The following is a 10,696-nucleotide window of genomic DNA, read 5'->3' as shown; positions in this document are numbered from 1 at the left end:
TGACAGTTCAGCACGCTACTTTTGCCACACCCACCCCTCAGTTGAACTGCTGACTAGGTTGTTCCATTGTTGTTGTCATGACAGCGCGCGCACATTCACACACTTGGAAGGAACTTTAAGATGCGCGCTCCAATTTGAAAAATGGAGAAAGAGACTGAGTCTGAGCCAGGGGCGATTCTAGGTTTTCAATATTAGGGGGGCTCAGCCTCCAATGAGGATATATATATATAGAGAGAGACACACTCTAATCACCATATATTGTATACGTTACTAAAATAAATAATTAATAAAGAATATGCAGAAAAGCATAAATACAAATTATTGTTATTCAAATGAATATCACATTAATCGGTCAATCTGCAACATTTATATTTCAAAGTGACAACAACAGTCACAAATCCATAAAATAAATGTCACAATCAACTGCTGAATCATTATTTAGTAAGAATAACTTATGGTGCTTTCATTTCGCTTGAGGTAACGTTAACAAATAGTTAACGAGGGGTGAACGCACATAAAACTTTTAAACAGTGGAAGGGAAAGGGGTCTTGTATCGCTTCCACATCATATTAAGATGCATTTATAACAAAGAATGGCAAAAATGCAGATGTCATGTTAATGAACACACCTTGTAAAGTTACTCTGCTAATGACGTTAACTCCAATGTGTTGACGTGTGTGAACTGAAGAATGCGCTAAATAACGCAGCCTAACGCCGTTTTCATAATAAGAGTTTTAAAGGGGGCTACAAAGCGATCTCGAATTCTTGTACAGATTACATTACACACAATATTTTAGGGGGGCTGAGCTAGAACTTTAGGGGGGCTTTAGCTCCCCTAAAAAGGGCCTAGCAACGCCACTGGTCTGAGCCATTAATTAAAAAGAGAAGGTGTGGGTACAAGAAAGACTGGGAAAATAAAATAGCTAAAGTAAATCGTAAGTGGAAGTGCATTTGTCAATTCATTGAATGTTCAAAATATTGTGAATCTTTATTTAAAAAAATATACATTGGCTGGCCTATTCAAGAGCATACATCAGCAATTACACATGTTTAGGGGAATAGGGCATTATACCATGTAAGGTGGTATGTGCCAGAAATGGGTAAACCACTAGTGAGTCTGTCCGGGGGGTGGGGGCACCGCCGCGCCAGGCAGTGTCCCACATTGTCCCTCAGAAACATACCCCTTGTCCCCCCTTCGGCTTATTAGCAGGTGGTCACCCTACAGGTATGCCCATCTTACATGTGAATACATTTGGGCTTTTTTTGTCAAATCATACCACGAACTGACTTAGATTTGTGGGGGTGTGGTTAGACGAGGCATTTCATGCAGGTCTGGGTGAGCATTCGCTTTTAGATAGAATGCATCTTTTCTTCCAACACTTTAATTATTGCAATTTTACGTGTCTAAAACATGCATGGGCAATTTATAACACACCAAAGACACGTATTCGCGCCATATGACCCCTTTAATAACCAATTTACAAGTTAACGCGTAATTCCCACCAATCGTCAGACGTCAGTTGGACTTCTTTATTTGGGCTTAATCAAGTCTTCCTGTCTGGTGAGTTGGAGCGGTCCTGAATTTAATCATTTGTTCCTGACTGGGCTGGATGATGAGCTGATCGCTATCATCATGCTCCCAGCCCAGATGCACACCCCCTGGAGGATTTTCTTACCTAGACCCATATTCACCGTCTATAAGACGTATACATGTAGTCGTTCAATAGCCGTCCAATTGATGACTAGTCTATTCTTGGGCTATTGTTAGATATCTATTAGATTTTCACTGACAGCCCAAATTTTGCCTTGTTTTAGACTAGCCGTCTGGGTTATGTTTAGAAGGATATTGGATGTCTTTTAGACGCGAAAATGCTTGCTGGGTCGGCTGTGTTCTGGCTGTGGCTCACCGAAAATAACCCAGCACTGGCTCAGCAATGGTTGCCAGATACGACTTTGCTTAGTTTGTGCAGATTTGGCCCAATTCTTGCTGAGAAATGGCACTTTTGGCACAATTTGCAGGACTATGGTCCTCAAGTGCTGCCGTCATTTTGGGTGAGATGGCCATACAAACTCGGGCCAGTCAAGGTTGAGTGTTGGGGTGGACATATCAGAGACTGGGGCACAGGTAGTGTAAATAGACTTTTCAGAATGGGTTACCTTTTAACAAAGCAGCAAATTTGCTTTACTTTGGAATAAAAGGATTTCGCAAGTGGCACTTAATCTCATATGTTTTTTTCTTTAGTGAGAAATAAATAGAAGACAATCCCAGGGATGCCAACTTTTCACCTTTCGGCGAAATTCGCCATTTTGGATCCAAAATGGGTCATTATTGTGATTCATGTAGATCTGATGATTTTTTTTAAATGGGGGTGAGGGGGGTTGTGATGGATCTGCCATGAGCCTTAGCAAATCACAACAAAGAATTGATTCCATCGCCACAAAACAGGGAGCAAATTAGTCTTCAAGTGTAACAGTTTTTATTAAATCCTGCTTACGCAAGATAAAATGTGATCAAGCCTCATCAGAGAGGAAAAAGATGCAAAAAATGTATTCCATTCAAATTAGATCATAGGAAAGATTTGGTACACAAAAAGGACTCATTATGCTTTAGCTTCTCACTAACAGAGAACAAAAATCCAACACCACCTTTCTCAGGGTACAACAAGTAACACACCTCTAGACAAAACATACACTGAATTTATAAGAGGTGGCCAGCACCATGAAAACAAAAAGAGGAAACAAAATAATACCAGTAACAACACAAACCCTGAAATGAACACAATACATTTAACTAAACTTAGAGCCATGGATAAACTTTAGTCAATGCAAAAATAATTGTAATAAGATTCAAGAAAGGAAGGAAGGAGGCAGGAACCGGCAAACATTTAAACATTTAATAACAGAAATAATAACAGCCGGCCGCGCCTCAAGGACGACCGCCGGCGAAATAACATAAATACAAATATAAACACAAGTTCGGGCCCAGTCCTCTCTCTTCGACGGTCCGGTCGCTCGTTCCTTTTATATGCTCCCAATCTCTTACGTGATTCGAGCCCGGTGTGCGCACAGCTGGCGCTCATTCACAATTACTCGCCGGACTCGAACCACGGTCTCGCCCCGCCTACTCTACTACAATAATTATATTAAACAAACTCACATTGATCAAGACATCACATTTTCCAATGTCCCCTCTAATACTTAAAACTTGGTACAGTCTAATTTCCTTAGAATTCCCATAAAACAGATCAACTTCCTGTTTGAATCTCTTTGTCACTAGGCTGGTCCATTCCATCAACACACCAGGTATTAAACATTTCAAGTCATCTTAGACAGCAGAGCAAATCAAAACAAGGGAACAAACTAAGATACTTCCCGAAAGGGAGACAAAACAAACCAGACAAAAATGTCTGGGCTCTTTCCTGAGCTTCTAAGTGCATGCGGATTTCCTGGATTTTAATGCGTGCGTCATTTCCGGGATCGATAGACCAAGGAGAGGACCACACCCGGGGAAACATGTTAAACTTGACATCGGCCTCCTCTTCGCCACTTCGAACTTCTATGCTCAACACTAAAGTCAGCCATGTGGGAAACCCCATCTTACTCAACATCCGGCATAGGCAATAGATTCAGTTCAACTAAACGTTGTATAATTACCACTTTCGATTCAGTTTTACGCATTTGTTTACCCAGAGAAAACGTAAAATGTTCTGCCTTCTAACTCAACTCTAACTGCCCTACAGTTGGGTCAGTAATGAATGTTTGCAATTCAAAGGAAGCCATATTTGCTCATTTAAACAATACAAACACTAGTAACGTAATACTCCACACAAGCTGTGGTTTCCACAACATCAGATATTACCAAAAAAAACAAATTCACAACTATCTCAATCCTTGTCAATTTGAATATTACTCCTATGACCTATATGTAACCTATCCCGGACGAGCCCCCAAACATGTTACATCCCGATTGATTTGGGTCAGTAACTGGCATGGATATGCACATACGGTTTCAAGGAACAGCAGCTACGCTAATTATTCTCTTTATTCTCTTTCCGCCTCTGCCTCGGGATGCCCATCCCGAGGTAAGAAGAAGTTCCACCGTGTCCAGACGACTGACAGATGCCCATCCCCAATTTGAGATTACGCCAGCTACAGCTGCAGACTGATTGACCATCCCAGCTCCATCCAAGGCAATTCCACCACCAGCCAAGAGAAATATGACCATCAGACCATCAGCTCAGACCACTACATCCCCAACCAAGAGCAAAGACGGATTATTTGTCTTATTAATGCTGAAGTTACAATATTTGGTATTAAATGCTAAACTAAAATCACATGTTACCAGTTTGAGTGCAGCTATGACACGTCAGAGGGGATCTGGCCCTCCCAGTTGAGCCTGGTTTCTCCCGAGGTTTTTTTCTCCATTAATCAATCATTGGAGTTTGTGTTCCTCGCCACAGCAGGGCAGTGTTGGCCTGCTCACCGGGAGACTGCATTCATTCATTTATTTATTTATAAATTAGATATTATTTATTAGAATGATCTTACTCGTTGTATAAACACCATGCACTGTGCTGTGTTCTAACTTATCTGTTTTTCCTGTTTGCCCCTGTAAAGCTGCTTTGAAACAATACACATTGTGAAAAGCGCTATATAAATAAACTTGAATTGAATTGAATTGAAGGGTAATGGTAATGAGGACCAAGGAGAGGAAAAATGAAGACCAAAGAGGACTGTAAATAACGTGTTTATTTACAGGTGCTAAGGGTGATTAATAAACATAATACAAACACAGAAAAGAAGGGACGTCAATCTGTGCCAAAACAAAGAACTCAATATAATAAAACATACTATATCTTATTAAGTAATAATTCTAACCTCACTACAAAACAAAAGTAAGAAAAAGAAGTCTTCGGGACCCAAGACTACTTGGATTACTAATCCCTACTCTATTGCATTACTGCATCTATTGCATAACTAACTGCATCTACTCATCTATTGCACTATAACTTCAATAACTGCATTAACTCATCTACTGCACTGTAACCTTAATAACCGCATTAAAGCATCTACTGCACTGTAACTTCAATAACTGCACTAACTCATCTACTGCACTGTAAATGTATAACTGCATCTCCTCATGTATTGCACTATAACTTCAATAACTGCATTAACTCATGTACTGCACCGTACCTTTAATAACCGCATCAACTCATCTACTGCACTGTAACTTTAATTGCTAATGTCTGTAACTAATGCACACTCAAGTCACTTGCACTATTGTATAGTCTATATTGTTATCTGTTCATAACCACCTGTACATTAATGTTCACAGTATATAGCCTTCTGTTTATATTGTTCATAGTACATACCGACTGTCATATTTTCATAGTACATGCCCATTGTATAGTATTTTCCTAATATTGTATTCTGTATTTATTCACACTGTATATCCTGCACTTGCTAATTGCTCTTCTGGTTAGACCTAAACTACATTTCGTTACACTGTACTTGTATATGTGTAATGACAATAAAGTTGAATCTAATCTAATCTACTCTAACGATCTTTGAACAAAAATACAGTGGGTGGCACACACTTCTAAACTAATGTCTTCAACATCAGACACAACCTACGTGTAGCAGAATGTATGTCACGTGACGTGCTTACCTTTCCCTTCTTGGTAATGCCTGTCGTGGCACATAGGTTGAGTTATTAAACCAAAAGCACACAAACGTACTAGACACCTGAGTGTAACAAGATTCAGCCAATGAGCCAATATCAAAGTCCGAGATCAACGTACTCTGTAGATGAGAGTGAACAAGATTCATAATAAATCATAAACACTATCGTGCGTCAAACAAATACTACCCGCAGCTAGCAACACCACTCTCCGACACCATGAGTGACAGTTCCTCTACTCTGCTCACTTCCTGCCTCCTTCCTGGAAAAAGCGTCATGCCTTTTAAACCCTTGGAGGAGCACAGGATTAAAAAAACACTAACCCTTTCTCTCAACAGGTAGTTGCAACAGGTAGTGGTCTAGCTTTTGTTGAAACCAGTTACTTTGTATTGGCACTTAATGTTTTATTAGCTCCTGTCTGAACTATCGCTTATTGCTCCTAAACTCTTTGTAAGTCGCTTTGGATAAAAGGGTCTGCTAAATGTCTAAATGTAAATGTCAGATTACGTTTCAGTTACGTCACAATAACGTGATCTTGTTAGCTCGGACGTCTCATATTCAACATTACGACAAGCTTACATTGACAAATATGTAGCATTAAAATTGTATAATAGATATTGCAGTATGTCTACATTAATTTTTTGAAGATTTTTTTTATTTGGTGTTAATTATTCTTACAGTGAATATATGTCATTGATTGGATTGGATTGGATTCAATTTATTGTCATTAAACATATAACAAGTACAGTGTAACGAAATGGATTTAAGAAGAAAAATACAGCATAACATGAGGGAAGTGGTGAGAAAAACAGATACACATAATACGCCATAGACAAGACTTGCAACAGGGTAAAATAATCCAGCTCCGGCAAAAAGCCATCCGGTCCAGTGCCATTACGGCGCAGCTCACAGACCCGCTTGTCAGGCTGGCGGTTCAAAGCTACGGAGGCATGGGATCGGGTGAGGTCAATGTCTGTATGTGTGTGTGATAGTTCTGAGTCTGTAGAGTGGGGGAGGGACACAAGAGCGTCTCACTGCAGTGCTCTCACAGGGTTAATTTTCCAGCTGCCTTGACCAAGGCCGTTGCTGGATCCGGGGAGCCGAAAAGATAAGATTGCGATTTGTTTAGTCGGGAAACCGTATTCCAAGATGTCACGGCAACCCTCATTGTCAATTGTCAATTCTGATCTCCTATACCATAAATTTTCCTTTCCATAGCTGTTAAGATCTCCCTGATAACAACCATATTTCGATTAATAGTCTCAGTCTCAATGCTGACCGCTCTTCCCACAGCTTCAATCGATACGGGCAGCCTTATGAGGCTTTGGACAGCTGTTCCCGTTTTATGAATTCTTCGATAACCCAGGGCAAAGCCTAATCCAATCAGCACAAGACCTGTTATCATGGTTCCAAATAGGGAAAATATCTTTGGCATCCTCCACGGAAAGAGCCGCCAGACACACGATCCGCCATCCCTCCCACGCGTACATTGTGTAGCCAGCTGCGAACGTTCCGTCAGGGCAGACAGGTTCCCCCGAACCCAGTTTTCTCGTCGAGAAAATGGTGTCAATTGCGTTGAGAGACCAGTTGATCAGATCCATAATTTTCCAAGTTTGGAGGGCAGTGCAGAGAGAGTCTCTCAATAGATGAGACGAGACAAGAGACAAAAGCAGGGAAAAATAAGGGCAAGGACGGGGAGTGGAAAAAATGCGACCGCCTCCGCTGAGAGCCAAACGAAAAGATGTGAGTTATGTCATAAAAGTTGTTATGGTAATGTGACTACACATGAAACAGACCCTTCTTCAGTGTCTTATAATCATTCAGTTTAAGAATTAACTTGTTTTCCTGTCTTTGCTGACCTTCATAAAAATCAAGCCATTTGTTATCAAGATTTATTAACCTCACTTTCACTTGAGTTACCTGTGTTTATATCCTAATAAAATAAATATATAATTTCCTTTACTTAAACAATAGCATTGAGTTCTTTATTTGAGTTTACTTGTATATTATCATAAGCTATGTTTATGGTACCTTGACAACCCTACTATCCACTAACATTATACACCTTAACATCTTTTTAGGGGCCTCTATTGTTCTTGTCAGTGTTAGAATTCATCCGCAATGGTAGTCTATTGTAGCCCTATGAAAAAAAGGTGAAAATTGGCAAACTCGTAGAGGTGGAACTCATCAGTCAGGTGTCAAGTATGGGGTCTCTATCACTCACTCTATAGCCCACCAACAGATCAAAAGGGTGTGCTTTTCAAACGGTTGTCACTTTCGAACCCAGTTATGTTCAAAAATTGTACTTGGCACATGTCATGCACTCGTCACGCTCATCGCATTCCATACCTGACACTAAATAAGTGTAAGTGCCGGCAATCTCAACAAGTACAGTATTGCGTTTTTTCACTACAAGTCCTGTAAGACATCGGATCAATTTATCTTTGGACGGAGCTGCACAGACCTGACCAAAAAGAATTGTGATTTTCGCTTGTAGAGAGGTTCAATAAAAGCAAGGAAGGAGACGGGAACCGGAATACATTTAAACATTTAGTAAAGTAATAACAGCCGGCGGCCCCTCACGGCCGACCGCCGGCGAACAAAACATAAATACAAATACAAACACAAGTTCGGGCCCAGTCCTCTCTCTTCAACGGTCCGGTCGCTCGTTCTCTTATATGGTCCCGATCTCCTACGTGATCCGAGGCCGGTACGCGCACAGCTGGCGCTCATTAACAATTACTCATCGGTCTCGAACCACGGTCTCGACCCGCCTACTCCACTACATCGCTGTTGCTAAAAAGTTACGACTTCACAAACTTTTCAAAGTTGACCCCAAAATGTATTGTAACGCGGCCAATGTTCGATTCATCGATACGACACTTGGTCACACCTGAACTCTGCTGGATGACTAAACAAAATATTAGAGTGTGTGACTTTTTTGGGGGACGGGCAGTGTATAAAGTGCTGCAATAAAATACCTTTTGAAAAAATTCTAAGATAAGAAAGTATGGGGTCAGAATTGTTGCAATATTCTGAATAAATAAGCTACGATCCGCAAATAAATATAGTTTCACAAAAAAAAAATCCACATATGCACAAAAAGCGAACCATAAATATATGTCAGACGTTCCACAAAAAGAAATGGAAATCACAAATAAATACAATGGATTGCAAATGAAAAATATTTACAAAATTATTTTATTGGCATTTATTTGTGGATCGCTTTCTTCACATTTGTGGATCGCTGCATGCATTTGTGGATCAGTGCACACATTTGTGGATCAGTGCACACATTTGTGGATAGCTCTGTGAATTTGTGGATTTTGAAACATTTCTAACGTCAATCCTTGGGCACAATCCACAAATAGGTGGACTCCGACCACGATCTATGCAAGCCAATCTGCTCTATCACCCTGAAGTAGAATAAGTCTAAGAGAATTTTCTTTTAAAATCTGTCTTAACTTGGAAAAAAATAGCATAAAGAGACATTTCATGGGCTTATAAATAAAAAAAACTCTTCTTTCTTTTTTCCTGGTACTGCATGTGGGACATAATGAGGTGATGCTGTATCATCCTGAAGTAGAATAAGTCTGTGGAAAAAGGAATTTTCTGTTGATATCTGTCTTAACTTGTAAAAAAGTAGCATAAAGAGACATTTCAGGGGCTTATAAATAAAAAACTCTACTTTATATTGTCCTCATATTGCATATGGGACATAATAGGTATGATGACAAAATTTTCAAACACCCCTAATCTCAAAATGGATCACATGAATAGACAGAGCTGAAATTTCCCTTTCCGACCACACCTGAATTGTGAAAATCAGTTGAGGATTGCGAAAGTTATGATATTTATAGTACCGAGGAATATATTAAAATAATTAACATTAACTCCAATAGAAGTCGTGTGACCGAAAATGCTTATTATTCACACATTTTTGCTTGTAACTTCCTTATTTTATCAGATAGTTGCATGAAATTTGAATAGAAGGTAGGATTTTGTTAGTTCTTTCAAATGAAATCATGAAAATATACTGTTTTAGCTGGAATGGGCATCAGACCCATGGTACCTAACTCAAAACAAATAAAATTAATAAGCGTTCATTCATATTCATAAACATTTATTTTGAGAATACAAGAGAAAAAAACAATACAAATCAAAATTAATTGCTAATTCATATTCATACAACACATATGATGTGCATATTAAACTACATAGCATGACTAATTGAGAGAAATTTCAAGAAAAACACCGTCAGAATGAGTTGAATACAGACGATGTTTTTTTTAGAACGGCGCCTGCATTACATTCGCTAATCTACCCGCCACAAATGTGACTTCACAATTTCCGCGATTTAGTTAAATACTTTCTCCTCGATGGATTTCGATGGAATTTCGTAAGTAACAAGATAAGACCTATGTATTTAGGTCCAACTACCTTTCATTAGTGTCCAAAGCTTAGATGAAGCCCACCGACCGGTTGAACGCAACGCAAATTTTCTGAAAGCCGCGGTGACCTGAAATCACATTAGGGCTGAAATCCCGAAGTGTCCAACGCTTCAGGGGCTTGCACTCGATGTAGTTATCGTCGTATTCTGGAAAAACATACTCCCACCAGGCGGCCAGGAGAAGATATTGAATGACACACACATTTTAGTACCGCGCGGGTTGGAACACATTTTTGAGTCAGAATGTTCGCCGCTTGTGGTTACGATGTCATCATACATCATACCACCATTAACATAAGGTGGTGCATTATCACCCTGAAGCAGTGTTGCCAGATTGGACTAAAGATTTCCAGCCCAACTACAGCTTAAAACCCGCCCATTTAAAAAAATACCAGCCCAAAACACATACTGTTATTAAAACTGTTATAGAATAAAACATTTTTTTCATATTAAACAACCAGACTAACAAATCGCACATTGGAGAGCACCAGGCTCGCCCCAAGAATATCCAGTGCATCTTTTCTTTTTCTTCTTTTTTAATATAAATGATAATTTTAATAAAACAC

At 39.6% G+C, this 10,696-nt stretch overlaps 1 long non-coding RNA gene across 1 annotated transcript; it reads right to left on the bottom strand.

Moving 5' to 3' along the window:
- Positions 1-2,880: 2,880 nt before the first annotated feature.
- On the bottom strand, positions 2,881-6,003 carry LOC130424946 (uncharacterized). Its single transcript, XR_008907015.1, has 2 exons — positions 4,343-6,003; positions 2,881-4,245 (listed from the first exon to the last, which is right to left on the bottom strand). It is a non-coding gene; the product is annotated as an uncharacterized LOC130424946 (long non-coding RNA).
- Between the last annotated feature and the right edge of the window lie 4,693 nt (positions 6,004-10,696).

The sequence above is a fragment of the Triplophysa dalaica genome, chromosome 6, assembly GCF_015846415.1.
Source record: "Triplophysa dalaica isolate WHDGS20190420 chromosome 6, ASM1584641v1, whole genome shotgun sequence".
Lineage (NCBI taxonomy): Eukaryota > Metazoa > Chordata > Actinopteri > Cypriniformes > Nemacheilidae > Triplophysa > Triplophysa dalaica.
The sequence above is the reverse complement of the archived record's forward strand: the minus strand, read 5'-3'. Positions and strand labels throughout refer to the sequence as shown.